Source organism: Artibeus jamaicensis, unplaced genomic scaffold (assembly GCF_021234435.1).
Source record: "Artibeus jamaicensis isolate MK-2021 breed Jamaican fruit bat unplaced genomic scaffold, CSHL_Jam_final scaffold_474, whole genome shotgun sequence".
Lineage (NCBI taxonomy): Eukaryota > Metazoa > Chordata > Mammalia > Chiroptera > Phyllostomidae > Artibeus > Artibeus jamaicensis.
Window position 1 is genome coordinate 31,566,743 of NW_026522046.1, and position 12,773 is coordinate 31,579,515.

The 12,773-nt window shown below is 39.5% G+C and overlaps 1 pseudogene; it reads left to right on the plus strand.

The window, feature by feature from the left end:
* The first annotated feature begins 4,827 nt into the window (after positions 1 to 4,827).
* LOC119038640 (BRISC and BRCA1-A complex member 1-like) lies at positions 4,828 to 11,521 on the plus strand (annotated as a pseudogene).
* Positions 11,522 to 12,773: the final 1,252 nt, after the last annotated feature.

The window sequence follows — 12,773 nt, forward strand, 5'->3', positions numbered from 1 at the left end:
CATCCATCACCATGTCTATTTTAAAAGTAGCAGCTTTTACAGTGTCTAATGATAAATGCCTAATATTGATGTTTATAATAAAACTAGTCACATAATCCCATTTATCTAACTCATTGTTTTATAATTGCACAGTGTATGGCATTTCAGTAAAACCTAATTATAGCTTCTGTTCTCATTTCCAAAGCCTTTTTAATATGAGCTATACCCTGCATGTTTATCCAAACCAGGTGATCAAACACATTGACTAGACCAGAATTTGCTTCAGGCACAGTGCACTCTGTTTACATACTGATTTCAAAGGTCTGTTGCTATGTTTACAAAGATCTAGTATTTCAGGACAAAACTTACTATAATGTCTGTGATTAAGAACTGCAGAATTATAAACAAACCCTCTAAATAAGCAGAATTCTGAAAATACAATAACCCCTTTATAAGAATTTGTTAGTATATACTTGTCAATTTTTACATAATGTTATTTGATCCAGAATATTTTCACCTTGTAGTAAAAATCACACATAATATTCAGTATGGACTACACCAATTAAACAGTAATTTCCAGTTAAATTGGTGAAATTTAGAAAAGGTTCTTATGGCTTTAGGTGGTGATCCTTGAAAAAGAGACTCTAATTCACAGAATGTGACAAAGACACAGCTTTAATGCCTCCTAAGACCCAATAGTGAAGAAAAGGAAGGCCTAGCTCCAGAACAGAGTTAAGGGCCACAGTAATATCTTACCACCCCAGGTAGGGAAATGCAGTCTTTAATGACAGAGATGACTAGTGGTCGTTTTCTCCAAAGTCATCGCTTCAGGAAGCTCAATGACTTTATGCACAGACTTAGAAGACAAAACTCCATCCCACCCTGCTGGGCTTTAGCTCCTTGGAATAAAGATATAAAAATAACTAAAATAACATTCAATTTTGAAGTAAGATTTTAGGCTTTATGTCAAGTATACAATAAGCAAAAGTATACTCTTTTGGTGTCAACGTCAATATAGGTCATTTGATTTAATTGAGAAATCTCCTTCACTGGTTGTTCAATATTCAAGTTTAAAAAGAACAACAAAAAACTCTCACTACTTAGTTGAGGCACTTCACAGCATTTGAGGATGAGTTATGGCAAAGGGATTGGCCATGGAGTCAAGGGTGGAGAATAGAAATTATATGCTCCTCAAACATTATTCTTTGATTTGACTTATACTTTTAACTTGTGTCTTTTGCTACAGTTTGCTGAAGATTTTAAATCCATATCTTAAATCCATAATTATTTTTATAATGGAACAAGTATATCAAGATCTCTTGAAATGAAGTTACAAAATTCTCACCAGTTCATGTAGTGCATAGACTTCTGTTCAGCACATTTCATCCTACTGAGGACCAATTCTGCATGCAGAAGGCCATGTTTACTGTAACTATTCCGAACTAGCTGACAGGTTTTCTGGAATGTTCCATAACCTTATTTGTAATAAATGCATTTTCATGCACATATGTACATTGCACTCAAGTGCTTAATTGTTACATACCAAATAACTTGTAGTAGTTGTCCTAATCTGACCTGGAAATATACAACATCTTGACCCATGTTCTTCTCATGGAGCATTTATTTATACTAGTGGCAAGTCAAGGACACACAAGTTCTTTCCCACAAAAATAAAAACCACATCCAGATGGTCAAGATCTCTTCCAGGACAGTATGGTTAACAGAAACACAGACCTACAAAAGAAAAGTGTCCATGCATTGTCAAAAGAAGTCCTCCAGAAAAAAATCAGAAGACGTCTGCGGAATCGACACAACCTACCTGAGGTGTCTTTCCTCACTTTTTGGTGTTCAGACGGATTTTTGGCTCCTGGAAGTTCCAGGTCCCTTGTTTCCAAAGAGCTGCCTGTGTTGGCCCGTCTTTCAGACTCTCATGTTGCAAAATCTGAAATTCTGTTGCAATAAACACCAGATTTCAAAGGCAAAGCAATGGAAATTGTGCAGAGATTAAACTTCATTTTTACAGCAACAGTCAGTAGTAGCATGAGCATGTGTCTAAACAATGTCTTCTCTTCCAACATAATATTAGGTTGAGAAAGACAGACCTGCAGTTTATTTGTGTAGAAGCAAGCATGGATGTTGAGAGGGCATTTAGAAAAAACACATGTTTAGGCCTGGGGTAGAGGGGAGAGGATTGTCTTTTATATAAACACAATAAATGTATCCTTGAATCTCTCTGAAGGAACCCTGTGCAAACAGATAATACTAGAACTATGTTATTCTAGCATAATCCTCAAGCAAATGTAGTTGAAAAGTGATTGGACATAATGAGGGCAACCTTGACACAAATGTAAGCCATAGTGCTTCCCACGATAAAACAATCAAATGTAAGTCAAAGAAGAGCACAGTATTTCAGGAGTAATTTTTTTCTCTCGATGCTCATTTAATTTGAAATTAGGAATGGTGACCTAATTTCAATAATATTTAAAGAATGACAGTATCAAATGAATTAGCTTTTTAAATTTTTCCTTCAAGGACATCTTCTTTAGCATTACAATATCTGTATCTTTTAAGGTGGAAGGAATAATGTTTAAAGAAAGCTAAGAAGTTAAAGTATCAGAAAGAAAAATGCTCATAAACTGATTTTAAAAAACCTTAAGAATATGTCCAGGGCACCAAGGAAGCTAACATTTGCTTAAGGTAGAAAGCCCTTGACATTTCAGCTCACTAAGTTTTACCAGGGCTCCTTTCAATCCTTCTTGGCTGTACAGGGCCAAGGCCCCCATGATCCAGTTGCTATAGAAAGGAAAGTGTTAAAAAGTACAAACAGGTAGTTACAGAACAGCCATGGGAATGTAAAGCACAGTATAGGAAATGGAGCAGCCCAAGAACTTGTACGCATGACCCGTGGGCATGAACAATGGTGCGGGGATTGCCTGGTGTGGCAGAGGGTCCTGAATGAGGGGGAGAAAAAGGAGAAAAATCAGGACAACTATAATAGCATGATCAATAAAATATAATTTAAAAATTAAAATTAAATAAATGAAAGCTCCCAACGAGGTACCCATCATCCCAAAACTGTAGATTTTAAAGTGTACTCATTCAGTTCACCCATTTAACAGGTGAGGAACATGAAGGGTTTAAGCAGTTTGCCCCAGAGTGATTGCTAACTGTGTCAAAGTGAGTAATGAAATCCATCTCTTATTATGAGTATATTTTCTAGCATACTCCAATTAAACCTTCCTGAGTGAAGATGTCTTAAAAGATCTACAATTAGAGAGACTGACATAGGAGATGTGTCAAAATTTAAACCAGTTTTACAACAAATGAGGTGGATAAATTAGAAACCTAACTAAGACAAAGGTGACTAGTACACTAAGTGGCGCATATGACAGGATGTTGATATTCCAGTAGGAAACGTTTATCCTGAGTGGCTGGTTAGCGTTGGCGTTCAGCGTAGGTGAATTTATTGTGGAATATAATCACCATAAAAATGGTCTTGAGCCATCTCATAATAGTTTCTCTAGAGACAACTGATTGTCAAACAGGGGTCAGTAAAGATGCCATGTGGGTTAGATACCAGATTTCTTTTCCCTCAGAAGTCACTCTCCCAAGCTTTCTCTGTACACTACCTGCCATGAATTTACTATTAGTCACCTTAAGGAATGATAATGTTACTGGTCTTTATTTTGTCATTCTTCTAATGCTCAAGAAACCAGCACAAGTCTTTGATATATTTATTTTTGCTAGACTATCATACCAGGGGCTCCCGGCTGGGCTTCCCTGCCTCCCCCATCCCGGTATGAGGCCATCTGCACAGAAGAGGATGCAATTGTGCTGGGTCGTCCAGGTGAGTGTGGGGGTCACCGACAGGCTGCAAGCAGGCCACTCTGCAAAAACAGCCCAAACTGTCAGTCAGCTGCTACAACTCATAGCAGGTGGAGTTCCTGTGGCTAGTTTTTAAAAACAACAGCAAAAGGTGTTTTTGGTTCTTCTCCTTGAGGGGAAAAAAATGTAAGAATGATTGGATGGTCATATAAACTATGAAGACTCGGAGAAAAATAAATGGAAATATTAATAGATGGAAGTAGATCAGAAATTTCTAAGTCAAAACTGGGACAAAAAATGGAATCACTGGAGTACAAACCTTTAATTTTGAATTTGCCATCAGAGTTTTAAAATCCATGACTTGCTTTTGCATAATTTACAAATGTCAATTTCATGGTGATTATCAATTGTCCATTTAAAATAAAGGAAAGAATCAATTTGTACTTTGCCATTCTGTCCATGAAATGAATCACTCTTATGAAAGGGTCACAAAACATGTATTAATATTCCGACTGAAGCAAATTCGATCCAACAACCAAACTACTTCATTGTCAAGGGTAGTGTTGCTCTGAGATGCGTTCCTCATGGTGGAACCCTGGGAAATGGCTGCCTTCCCACCCACAGTGCCCCTTACCCATCACTCAGATATGTCCTGTTGCACAGTAAGGAGCGACATTTACATGGTCAGTCAGGAAGGATTATAAGCTCACCCATGGCTCCGAATGGAAAGCACCTAAAATCCTTGGACATCATAAGAATAAGAGCTGGCATGTTAGCCCATCTCAGTGAAATATAATACAGTTCCAAAATATTCATCAATTAATTATTTCCCTGATAAAGAAAATAATAACTGAGTAACAGTAAGTAACTTCTAGGTCAGTGCAGAAAAAATAGGCATTAGTTTTATCTGTAAAATGGTTCAAATTGTGCTCTTGAATCTTTATGCCCAAATGAAGACCCTTTCCTCTCATATTTGTTTGCGATGTTTTGCTTGGTTAATCTCATCACAGAGTTGCCATTACGATGACAGAAGGCAAAGGAAGTGGTCTGCAGGTCACCAAGATTCCTCCGTTTCAAGAACAGGCTTCCTGGAGTCTGCAGAGAAGCAGAGCAACCTGGAAGTTAGGAAGGCAAGTATGAGCATGTCAGATCTGGCCTTGACTTCAGCTTTAATACCAAATAGCTGCATATCTGTTTTCATCTCTGAGCCTTGATTTCCTCATCGCTAATATGGGGATTATAACAGCACCTGCCAAGTTAGCCTAGTCTAAACATAACATGTAATGCATGTAACCCAATTACCAGAGGGCCAAGTTCATAGTAAGACATCAATAAATATTACATTTTATTTTGTTCTCAGTATTTTTATTATTACAAAAGTGGCCCAGGTCAGAGAGTCTCTACCATGGAATACTTTGTGATTATTGAGCTGACATATTTCAGTCATGCATTAGAAAAAAATTTTCATAGATAGATGAGAAAATAGTGATTCTGCAAATGATTTTGTGAATTGGAAGTCAAAAAAAGAGCATACATTTGAAAAATGCACATGATATTCAGGTGAGCGCCAGTGTGGGAACTGGGGTTTAGAGTCACTAGTTCTGACCCTTTCACTAAACTGCTAAGGAAGTCACTTTGTATGAGTCATTTTGGGGCTTCAGCTTCCCACCTGTCCTGATCAGTAAACAGATTACATGGGCGTGGCCGGCTCTGACACCACATGATTGGGCTGCACAGGACTGTGGAGCTAGAAAACGCTGCCTTTCATTTGGTACGTGGAGAGCTTTGCCCATGTTGCTATGTTATGTGGCTTAGCGACGGCACCCCGGAAGCAGTTCCTGTAATGAGAATTCTTGTGCAAGTAATTTCTTATCAGAATGTTTCTAGCAGAGCCCTGGCTCAGGTGGCTCAGTGAGCTGAGCGTCGTCCTGCAAAGCCAAAGGTCGCCAGTCCGATTTCCAGTCAGGGCACATGCCTGGGTGGCAGGCCTGGTCCCCAGGAGAGGCAACCAGTTGTTGTATCTCTCACATCAATGTTTCTCTCCCTCTCTGTCTTCCTACCTCCCCTCTCTCTAAAATAAATAAATAAAATACTTGTTTTTAAAAAAAAGAATGTTTCAAGGAGACACATGGAAAAGAGTAAGGAAAGGAGGATAATGAAAGGGGAGAAACTAATAGTGATGTGAATGAGGCGAGATCCTGCCCCAGTCTGACCTTGTGGAGGCTCAGAAACGTAGCCTGCACCACAGGTTCATCCCACCTTTGGGGTAAGGGAGGAATGTTTTTGTATCACTGCAACAGTCACCTCGATAGTGAAGACTGGAGACAAATTGGCTCTGATAACCCAAAACCAAAGCAGCTGCAGCACCTGCAACAACCACTAGAAGAAATTCCCAGAGATCCAGAAGAGTCCCAACAGTACATTAAGTTTTGATGTACTGAATATTTAAAGCACTTGAACTTCAGAACTAGCTTTCCATAAATCGGTCTCTCTATAATAGGATATTACTGCATACAACTCTAAGTTCTGGCACTTCATGTTTTAATGGACACATGCTAGGAACCTTTGAAAAATATCTGCTTGACCTTTGCTAACTTATCATTACAAAGTTCACCCCCCCTCTCTAATTTCTGAGGGTCAGGAGCCCTACTCCTCCTGCTGATCACAAGACAATCTGGGGGGTGGTTTTAGGATGTGCTCCTGTCTTATGAAAACATATACATTAAAACACAAATAAGGTGTAAAGAGCCTTAAGTGCCTTAACTGTTGAGTGCTTCCCTCTTTTCTTCCTGAAGTGCAATTATATATAAATTGTAAAACACTGTTTTCTTTTTCTACAGCAATAGTCAGTTTCATCAGTTATATATATTATGCCAAGAAAGTACCTTTCAGAAGAAAATGGGAAACCCAGAGAACAACTTCAATTTTTTCTTTTAAAGTAACAAAAGTGGAGAAATAGATATCCATCTTTGAAAGAAAAAAAGCCTTTTTGATTCTAAGATTACCATTCATTTTACCATAACACATTATCTAGTAAGAGATTATGTGGTGTTACAAGGGCTACTCACTTCCAAGGTTGCCTGTCTAACCACTGTGGCCCCGTGTAAACCCTGGGAGAATGTGAATCATTTTCCTTTTAAGCTTCTAGAACAGTACTTCCCTGGTTTTCATTTCCTTTGAGTTAAGTCACATTATTTTTGGATACTCTTACATTGTTTCCACCAGAATGCCTCCCTCTCAGTGCTGATTTTTATTTCCATCATTGTGGCAAGAAAGGATAGATCAAAAAAGTTAAGTTTTACACGTAAAAATGACTTGTTGAAAGTATTTCTAACAAGAAGAGGAAATTAGTTTCAAACTTATATCATCTTTTAGACTGAATATTTCCTATTAATGAAACGGGAAATTTCTAGAGAATTTAAATTCTATCAAAATACACATGAGTTAGTCTTGAGTGGTTGTGGGATAGACTATTTATTTAATTTATGTATTCCGAGACTTTTATGGGTTTTTCTTTTTGGGAAGGGGATATGAATTTCAATTGTAACATTGAAAAATGTTACAATTACTCAGTTTTGAAGTATTTAAAACTCTAAAAGCTTTAGAATATTAGCAGTGCCTCGTATTTCATAGTTACTTTGATGATTAGGGTTTGTTTTCTGGCTGAGACATTAGTGCTGAGTTGAATGTTTGCCCATATAGTTAATTCTTCCCTATTACATTTTCATAACCTCCTCTCATATTAAAATAATGCCACTTTGTACGAGTAGAAGATGCTGATGGTACAGTATGAATCATGACAATGTTCCTGTGTTAATACTCTACACATTTATTCACTGTTCAATGTGACATATATCTCAATCCAAAAGCAAATTTTATTTGTCTTAATTTTCCATCTTTAAATGAGAAAGGGACAAAAAAGAGATATTTTTTCCCCAGCAGAGCACACTCCAGAAACAAATATGCTACATCTGTTTTAGCTGGCATAGATGGGGCCTTCGGGGTAATGCATTACTTTAGATTTCCAAACTGACAATTTTCAGACTAGAAGTTCTCTATGTTGCACAACAACAGACATCCCTCCCTGTATAGAGATTTTATTTTCCAGTGATGTTCATTTAGAATTATTTTACGGGATGGATTGAGCTTGCAAGTTTATGAACTCTATTGAAGCAATTATCTCCCCAATTCCAAAAGGCTCTTGAAATTCCGCACATCAGTACCATACAACCAGCAAGATCTCCCATCACAGACCATCACAGAAGGCATTTTTGTGGTTTATTTGGAAGTCATTTTCATGCTGAATCCCATTTTTCACTGCTTTGCAACTTTTCCAAAAGGTTTCATTAGCCTTGATATGGAGTTAAGATCAATTTATTCATTTTTCAAGAGATTCATGCATGAGAGCAAGTGTTCCCGGGCTTTGGTATTTGGATATTATCAAATCAGGCCATGATAAAGTGTAGTCGAAGCCCAGCATTTTAAATGGAAGAACCATAGGAGAGCATTGAATTCTGATATTTAGATGCTGAAGCCTACACAGGGAATATTTTACATTCACAGAGGATTTTCTTTCTAACCTTCCTTCCCCTACATTATCTATTCCCCAAACAGAAACATGCGCACATCCTTTTGAAGTATGTGAAGGTGACATCATAGCAGGCAGGCCCCTCCATCCATGCCTCTGGGCATGATTTTAAACCGAATCCTGGGAGGGTTTATTTCTGTTAAAATGCACAGACAGGATCACGGGTGCTTTCTTTAAAATTTTTCACACAAGAATTCAATAAAAGCAGAGTCGATACCTGTTTATATGTATCTACAGACATATGCAGGAACTTAATAATATAAAGATATAATGCATTTATGCTACTGGCAGAGACGGGCAATTAAACAATGTGCAATTGGGTGTGTAAAGCTGAGGTCCAGTCAACAGATGTGAGTGTATTTGAGGGTGAAGTTGCCAACTCGTGCTATAATGCAATATGCTTATACTGAGTAAATACATTGTGTATTAAAGAAATTTAAGAGAAGTGCTTTCTTTGTTCTATTTCAAAGGAGGGTTTTTTGTGGGGTTTTTTTTTTACTGCTTTCATTGTGGGAGAAGCAATAATGATCTAATTGCCAGAAAACACGCAAACAGCATGAGACTTGGGGAGTTCTTAAAAGCCATATCTAGAGATTTTCTCTAATACCTTTATTTTCAGAGTGTCTTTCCCCAAGGGGACAAAATACTTCTACTGCCTTTATCTCCTTAATCCTCACATGATCATTGTTCGGGAGTCAGGCAGGCTTGGACTTCTGTAGATTCCATTGCTGAAGCAGGCAGACAATGGCTGCTAGAGGGACTTGATGGGAATTTCGGAGCACGTGGGGCGCACAGCTGGCGAAAGGATCCGGGTCTGCTGTGTGCCAGCGCTTTCTCTTACCCGACAGAACATATTGCCTAAAGCTGAGAATCCCACAGTGTCCTTGATTACGTAGCTTCGCATTATAGTTCACTTTAGAGATTCCTATTAAAATTGGATATGGCAGCAGGCCTGGAAATCATTTAGGAGACCCCAGGTTTCAAGCTAGTGGGAGATTTAAGAAGCAGAGCTGAAGGGATGGAATATCTACAACGTAGGTGGGGATGGAATGTCTGGACCACGGTCTACTGGCCATTTCCACGTGAAGGGCGTCGCAATAGGTGCTGTGCTGGTTGACCGAAAAGATGCAGAAGGTCTTCCCTGGGCAGTTAGTTAGTTAGTTAGTTAGTTAGTTAGTTAGTTAGTTACTTTTACACGTGGCTTTTTGTGAAAGCTGTGTTTCTACTTTTAAGTTGCTGGAAACAACAGATTAATAATAGAAAGATATATAGGTAGCTATTTCAGAAGCCCAAGGGCAGTTTGAAATGAACTCCCTCATTAAGCGGAGGGAAGGGCTTCTCTCCTGGGAAGGATTCAGGAGGCCCCTCTCGTCTCACTAGGGTTTTTTCTAAGACGTAGTTTAGTAAGGGTGGACTTTTCCCTCATGAATTATTGATACTCTAAAGCAGTTTTAATTGTTTTTCCTTTCAGTGCTATGCAGAGAAACCCAATAATGATTCTCACTGCAATATTAGCATATATTTTAAGAATGCCATTATACCAATGGGAAAGCACCTAATTTTCCTGAAACAATATGCTTCTTTAACTTTGAGAAATATGATTTAAATTAGTAATAAAGATGAGAAACAATCTAACTTTTGAAACTGCTTTCTGTGCTGAAATATTCTGTGGAAAAGAAGAAAAGAGTACATTTATATAAGATTTAACTATTGGAAAGCATAATTAAACATTGAAATATGAGATATGGAAATGAGATAAATTTCACTACAATATGGGATCTTTCCTTGGTCACAGATACAAAAACATTAAGGAAAGAAATCTTAAAATATATGAAGATTTTAAACACTGGGAGTAATATTTATTTAATACTGTTTTCCTAATAGGCACAGAGCTTTAAAATATTTTAATATAAACTTTTGACCTTAAGAGCCCTTTAAATTATTAAAAATTATTAAAGACCACAAAGTAACATTATATGGATTCTATCTACTGATATTTACTATATTAGAAATTAAAACGTAGGCTCTGCCCCACATCCGGATGGCAGCTTTGCAGTGAGTTGACAGCAGCGTCGGAGGGAGTCTTAGGCCAAGGGCAAGATTCTCCCTCCCTCCATCCCTGTTTCATCCAGCCACTCAGGAGCCCCGGAGGTGGCAGAACCCAGTAGCCCCACCAGGGAAGAGGGGGACAAGGAGCACTCAGCACAACTGAGGCCTCACACATGCTCCAACTTTAAGTGGGCTGAGGGCCAGGCACTGGGGGCCCAGGCAATGTGGGCAAATGCAGTAAGGGAAAGAAGAGGTGCCAGGGCTGATGATGGGACCCTCAAACCTCTGGGAGCTGGCCCCAATCCTTGGCAGGTGCCCCAACCAGCTCTTGTAGGCCAGGTGTAGATATCAAGGGTCAGCTGTCCACAGAAGTTGATCATCTGCCTGGACCTATGAGAGGAAATGTCACTGCCAAAATTGGAGTCATTCCACGGCTCCAAAACTAATGCTCTCAACGTCTCCCAGAAGATGACCAAGATGTCGGTTCATGTGAACAAAACACAAGAGTGACAAAAGCCATGAGTTTGCTTTGGTGGTGGTGAATGATGATACTGCCTGGTCATCTGGCCTGACCTCCTATCGCTGTGAGCTCTGCGGCCGCCTCTATGACCTGGAGATGGCCTCCTCTGCCACCTTCCGTTTGGAAGGTCTCTTCAGCCTCATCCAACAGCAGACTGAGCTGCCAGTCGCAAAGAACGTGCCGATGATTCCACCCCCATATGTGGTCAGTAGCATCCTTGTCTACAGCCACGCACGAGGCCAGCCCCAGTTCTCCTGACCAAGCCTGTGAAGAAAATGTTCCAAGGCCTGTGTTTCTTCTTCGATGTTTACATCCATAACAATGACTTTGAGAAGGAGGAGGAGATGAGCTGAACAGACATGTTTGTTTCCATGGGCAGCCTGGATATCAGGGGCACCAGCCAGAAGAATGAGGTGGCCCTGGCCCCACCAGCCCTTGAGCTGCACAACTGCGTGGCCCACTTGCACACCGACCCAGTGCAGCGGCCCTGCCAGAGCCGTGTGTCCTGGAGCCTGCAATAGGAGGAGGATGGAGCCGCTGAGGGTGAAGCCGCTGTCTGAACTATCCCTGTGTATTCAACCTTGTGCAAGGAAGCCCTTGGCCTAGGGTGCTAGTTTTTAAACCCCTTCGTGCAACCCATGGGGGACTTCAAGGAGGCACTCAGGGCACTCGGGAGCCCTGGCAGGAAACCCAGGATTCCAGGAAGCACCTCAGGGACTGTGGGCACCCATTCCCCAAGTTCCCCAGCCCGCATCTCACTCCTCGGTTTGTCCATTGTAATTTGCTCTTCCCTGTGTGATTTTTGTCATCGATAAAAATCTGAGAAATCTCTAAAAAAAAGGAAATTTTGAAATGTTTAGTAATTAATAAAAATAACATGTTAACATAAATAATACATTTTTGGGAAAAGTGGGCTATTTTCTAAGTAAACATATTATTAACAAGAGTAGCACTGCTTTACATTATTATAAATAGCCTATTGACTGGCTTCATTGTCTAGCTGCATTTGCATACCTGCTTTTGCCATTGTCATTCTGCTGTGAAGTTACATACAAAGCAAACTCTGGAAAACTACTGTAAACTTGTCAGAGAATGAGAGTGAAATAGGCAAATAACATGAAAAGAGTTTTGACCTTGTGGATCCCTGCAAAGATCTGGTGGACCTCCAAGTCATACTTTGAGAACAGCTGAAGAACAGAGCCCAGACTGGGAGGTTGCAAACCTCCTGTCTTTCGGTGTGATCATCGGCCACATTTTTCACTTTGGTCTGAACATGCTTATATGTGAAAGGGAGGTGTTAGGTCAGATTATCTCTCAGGTTACTTCTATGCTCAGTGTCCTCAAAAGTAGTTTTCATCATCATGTTAATCTATACATACAAATATATTTTGATATATGAGGTTATAATTATGATTGAGGTAAAAATGCAGTTTATAAATAAATATTGATATGATACCACTCATTATGTGGTATTGATATGATACCACTATGTGGATGCTTCTTTGGAGTCTAACGTAGGTACAGTTTTTTTTTGCTAGAGCAGTGAAGATACATAGCTAACCTCTACCTCCTCCGAGCCCCCTGAAAGTGGGCGATTCTCATTCCCCTTTGCTTGTGTCCTGGATATGAAGGGAGCTCTCCCTGGAATTACACACCTTTGCACCCTAATTCCAGTTCTCCTATTTAGTAGTTGTGTGATACTGGTCAAGGAACATAACCTCTTTAAGCCATGTGTTTCTCAACTGTTAAAAGATTAATCATAGCTTGTAGAAATGTAAAAGGGTACAGCCACTTTGGAAAACAGTTTTGCTG